Genomic DNA, 6,000 nt, shown 5'->3' with positions numbered 1-6,000 from the left:
TTCAATGGTTAGGGAAATAGATTGGAGATTCTGTGGTCGCGAGTGAGACTCCCGGAAGGTATGTTGCTTCCCGGGTGCCAGGGATGTCTCTGATCGTGTCTTCAGGATCCTGAAGGGGGAGGGTGAGCAGCCAGAAGTCGTGGTGCACATTGGTACCAACGACGTAGGTAGGAAAAGGGGTGTGGAGGTAATAAACAAGTTTAGGGAGTTAGGCTGGAAGTTAAAGGCCAGGACAGACAGTTGTCATCTCTGGTTTGTTGCCGGTGCCACGTGATAGCGAGGCTAGGAATAGGGAGAGAGTGCAGTTGAACACGTGGCTGCAGGAATGGTGTAGGAGGGAGGGCTTCAGGTATTTGGATAATTGAAGCACATTCTGGGGAAGGTGGGACCTGTACAAGCAGGACGGGATGCATCTGAACCAGAGGGGCACCAATATCCTGGGAGGGAGGTTTTCTAGTACTCTTCGGGAGGGTTTAAACTAATTTGGCAGGGGAATGGGAACCGATTTGTAGTCCAGCAACTAAGGAAGCCGATATTCAGGACGCCAAAGCACGTAGTGAGGCAGTAGGGAAGGTAACACTGACAAAGGAGAGTACTTGCAGGCAAGGAGATGGGTTGAAGTGTGTATACTTCAACGCAAGAAGCATCAGGAATAAGGTGGGTGAACTTAAGGCATGGATCTGTACTTGGGACTACGATGTGGTGGCCATCACGGAAACTTGGATAGAAGAGGGGCAGAAATGGTTGGAGGTCCCTGGTTATAGATGTTTCAACAAGATTAGGGAGGATGGTAAAAGGGGGGGGGGGGGGGGGGGGGGGTGGCATTGTTAATTAGAGATAGTATAACAGCTGCAGAAAGGCAGTTCGAGGAGGATCTGCAAAATGAGGTAATATGGGTTGAAGTCAGAAATAGGAAAGGAGCAGTCACCTTGTTGGGAGTTTTCTATAGGCCCCCCAATAGCAGCAGAGATGTGGAGGAACAGATTGGGAAACAGATTTTGGAAAGGTGCAGAAGTCACAGGGTAGTAGTCATGGGCGACTTCAACTTCCCAAACATTGAGTGGAAACTCTTTAGATCAAATAGTTTGGATGGGGTAGTGTTTGTGCAGTGTGTCCAGGAAGCTTTTCTAACACAGTATGTAGATTGTCCGACCAGAGGGGAGGCCATATTGGATTTAGTACGTGGTAATGAACCAGGGCAGGTGATAGATTTGTTAGTGGGGGAGCATTTTGGAGGTAGTGACCACAATTCTGTGACTTTCACTTTAGTAATGGAGAGGGATAGGTGCGAGCAACAGGGCAAGGTTTATAATTGGGGGAAGGGTAAATACAATGCTGTCAGACAAGAATTGAAGTGCAGAAGTTGGGAACATAGGCTGTCAGGGAAGGGCACAAGTGAAATGTGGAACTTGTTCAAGGAACAGGTACTACATGTCTTTGATATGTATGTCCCTGTCAGGCAGGGAAGAGATGGTCAAGTGAGGGAACCATGGTTGACAAGAGAGGTTGAATGTCTTGTTAAGAGGAAGAAGGAGACTTATGTAAGGCTGAGGAAACAAGGTTCAGACAGGGCGCTGGAGGGATACAAGATAGCCAGGAGGGAACTGAAGAAAGGGATTAGGAGAGCTAAGAGAGGGCATGAAAAATCTTTGGCGGGTAGGATCAAGGAAAACCCCAAGGCCTTTTACACATATGTGAGAAATATGAGAATGACTAGAGCGAGGGTAGGTCCGATCAAGGACAGTAGCGGGAGATTGTTTATGGAGTCTGAAGAGTTGGAGAGGTCTTGAATGAGTACTTTTCTTCAGTATTTACAAACGAGAGGGGCCATATTGTTGGAGAGGACAATGTGAAACAGACTGGTAAGCTCGAGGAGATGCTTGTTAGAAAGGAAGATGTGTTGGGCATTTTGAAAAACTTGAGGATAGACAAGTCCCCCGGGCCTGACGGAATATACCCAAGGAATCTATGGAAAGGTACAAATGAAATTGCAGAGCCGTTGGCAATGATCTTTTCATCCTCACTGTCAACAGGGGTGGTACCAGAGGATTGGAGAGTGGCAAATGATGTGCCCCTGTTCAAAAAAAGGGAATAGAGATAACCCTGGGAATTACAGGCCAGTTAGTCTTACTTCGGTGGTTGGCAAGGTAATGGAAAGGGGACTGAGAGATAGGATTTCTGAGCATCTGGAAAAACACTGCTTGATTAGGGATAGTCAGCACGGATTTGTGAGGGGTAGGTCTTGCCTTACAAGTCTTATTGAATTCTTTGAGGAGGTGACCAAACATGTGGATGAAGGTAAAGCAGTGGATGTAGTGTACATGGATTTTAATGAAATGAAAAAATGAATGAAAATCGCTTATTGTCACGAGTAGGCTTCATTTAAGTTACTGTGAAAAGCCCTTAGTCACCACATTCCGGCGCCTGTCCGGGGAGGCTGATACAGGAATCGAACCGTGCTGCTGGCCTGCTTTAAAAGCCAATGATTTAGCTCAGTGAGCTAAACCAGCTCATTGGTTCCTCATGGTAGGCTTATGCAGAAAGTAAGGAGGCATGGGATAGTGGGAAATTTGGCCAGTTGGATAACGAACTGGCTAACCAATAGAAGTCAGAGAGTGGTGGTGGATGTTAAATATTCAGCCTGGAGCCCAGTTACCAGTGGCATACCGCAGGGGTCAGTTCTGGGTCCTCTGCTGTTTGTGATTTTCATTAATGACTTGGATGAGGGAGTTGAAGGGTGGGTCAGTAAATTTGCAGATGATATGAAGATTGGTGGAGTTGTGGATAGTGAGGAGGGCTGTTGTCGGCTGCAAAGAGACATAGATAGGATGCAGAGCTGGGCTGAGAAGTGGCAGATGGAGTTTAACCCTGACAAGTGTGAGGTTGTCCATTTTGGAAGGACAAATATGAATGCGGAATACAGGGTTAACGGTAGGGTTCTTGGCAATGTGGAGGAGCAAAGAGATCTTGGGGTCTATGTTCATAGATCTTTGAAAGTTGCCACTCAAGTGGATAGAGCTGTGAAGAAGGCCTATGGTGTGCCAGCGTTCATTAGCAGAGGGATTGAATTTAAGAGCCGTGAGGTGAAGATGCAGCTGCACAAAACCTTGGTAAGGCCACATTTGGAGTACTGTGTGCAGTTCTGGTCACCTCATTTTAGGAAGGATGTGGAAGCTTTGGAAAAGGTGCAAAGGAGATTTACCAGGATGTTGCCTGGAATGGAGAGTAGGTCTTATGAGGAAAGGTTGAGGGTGCTAGGCCTTTTCTCATTAGAACGGAGAAGGATGAGGGGCGACTTGATAGAGGTTTATAAGATGATCAGGGGAATAGATAGAGTAGACAGTCAGAGACTTTTTCCCCCAGGTGGAACAAACCATTACAAGGGGACATAAATTTAAGATGAATGGTGGAAGATATAGAGGGGATGTCAGAGGTAGGTTCTTTACCCAGAGAGTAGTGGGGGCATGGAATGCACTGCCTGTGGAAGTAGTTGAGTTGGAAATATTAGGGACCTTCAAGTGGCTATTGGATAGGTACATGGATTATGGTAGAATAATGGAGTGTAGATTAATTTGTTCTTAAGGGAAGCACGGTAGCATTGTGGATAACACAATTGCTTCACAGCTCCAAGGTCCCAGGTTCAATTCCCAGCTTGGGTCACTGTCGGTGCGGAGTCTGCACATTCTCCCCGTGTGTGTGCGGGTTTCCTCCGGGCCGGTTTCCTCCCACAGTCCAAAGATGTGCAGGTTAGGTGGATTGGCCATGATAAATTGCCCTTTGTGTCCAAAATTGCCCTTAGTGTTGGGTGGGGTTACTGGGTTATGGGGATAGGGTGGAGGTGTTGACCTCGGGTAGGGTGCTCTTTCCAAGAGCTGGTGCAGACTCGATGGGCCGAGTGGCCGGCCTCCTTCTGCACTGTAAATTCTATGATAATCTATGAATAATCTGGGACAAAGGTTCGGCACACCATCATGATCTGTATCCCTCTGCTCCCTGCCCATTCATGTATCTGTCTAGATACATCTTAAATGACGCTATCGTGCCCGCCTCTACACCTTCGCCGGCAATGCGTTCCAGGCACCCACCACCCTCTGCGTAAAGAACTTTCCACGCATATCTCCCTGAAACTTTTCCCCTCTCACCTTGAACTCGTGCCCCGAGTAATCGAGTCCCCCACTCTGGGGGAAAAAGCTTCTTGCTATCCACCCTGTCTATACCTCTCATGATTTTGTAGATCTCAATGAGGTTCCCCCTCAACCTCTGTCTTTCTAATGAAAATAATCCTAATCTACTCAACTTCTCTTCATAGCTAGCACCCTCCATACCAGGCAACATCCTGGTGAACCTCCTCTGCACCCTCTCCAAAGCATCCACATCCTTTTGGTAATGTGGCAACCAGAACTGTATGCAGTATTCCAAATGTGGCTGAACCAAAGTCTTATATGAAAAATGAAATGAAATGAAAATCGCTTATTGTCACGAGTAGGCTTCAATGAAGTCACTGTGAAAAGCCCCTAGTCGCCACATTCCGGCGCCTGTCCGGGGAGGCTGGTACAGTTATACAACTGTAACATAGAATTTACAGTGCAGAAGGAGGCCATTCGGCCCATCGAGTCTGCACCGGCTCTTGGAAAGAGCACCCTTCCCAAGCCCACACCTCCACCTTATCTCCATAACCCAGTAACCCCACCTAACACTAAGGGCAATTTTAGACGCTAAGGGCAATTTAGCATCGCGAATCCACCTAATCTGCACATCTTTGGACTGTGGGAGGCAACCGGAGGAAACCCACGCACACACGGGGAGGATGTGCAGACTCCGCACAGACAGTGACCCAAGCTGGGAATCGAACCTGGGACCCTGGAGCTGTGCAGCAATTGTGCTAACCACTATGCTACCGTGCTGCCCAATGACCTGCCAACTCTTGTACTCAATACCCCTTCCGATGAAGGAAAGCATGCTGTATGCCTTCTTGACCACTCTATCGACCTGCGCAGCCACCTTCAGGGTACAATGGACCTGAACTCCCAGATCTCTCTGTACGTCAATTTTCCCCAGGGCTTTTTCATTTACCGTATAGTTCACTCTTGAATTGGATCTTCCAAAATGCATCACCTCGCATTTGCCTGGATTGAACTCCATCTGCCATTTCTCTGCCCAACTCTCCAATCTATCTACATTCTGCTGTATTCTCTGACAGGCCCCTTCACTATCGGCTACTCCACCAATCTTAGTGTCATCGGCAAACTTGCTAATCAGACCACCGATACCTTTGTCTATATAAATGTTTCTGGAACATACCTCGCCATTCACCTGAGGAAGGAGCTGCGCTCCGAAAGCTCGTGTTTGAATCAAACCTGTTGGACTTTAACCTGGTGTTGTAAGACTTCTTACTGTCCTCCAGATCATTTATGTATATCACAAACAACAGTGGTCCCAGCATGGATCCCTGTGAAACACCCATGGTCACAGCTCTCCATTTTGAGAAACTCCCTTCCACTACTACTCTCTGTCTCCTGTTGCCCAGCCAGTTCTTTATCCATCTAGCTAGTACACCCTGGACCCCATGACACTTCACTTTCTACATCAGCCTACCATTTTAAAAATTATTTTAAAATAAATTTAGAGTACCCAATTAATTTTTTCCAATTAAGGGGCAATTTAGCATGACCAATCCACCTAGCTGGCACATTTTTGGGTTGTGGGGGCGAGCCCACGCAGACACGGGGAAAACGTGCAAACTCCACACGGATAGTGACCCAGAGCCGGGATTGAACCTGGGACCTCAGCGCCGTGAGGCAACAGTGCTAACCACTGCACTGCCCTCCATGGGGAACCTTATCAAACGCCTTACTGAAGTCATGTGTATGACATCTACAGCCCTTCCCTCATCAATCAACTTTGTCACTTCCTCAAAGAATTCTATTAGGTTTGTAAGACATGACCTTCCCTGCACAAAACCATGCTGCCTATCACTGATAAGCCCATTTTCTTCCAAAT

This window comes from Scyliorhinus canicula, chromosome 1 (genome assembly GCF_902713615.1).
Source record: "Scyliorhinus canicula chromosome 1, sScyCan1.1, whole genome shotgun sequence".
NCBI lineage: Eukaryota > Metazoa > Chordata > Chondrichthyes > Carcharhiniformes > Scyliorhinidae > Scyliorhinus > Scyliorhinus canicula.
The sequence above is the reverse complement of the archived record's forward strand: the minus strand, read 5'-3'. Positions refer to the sequence as shown.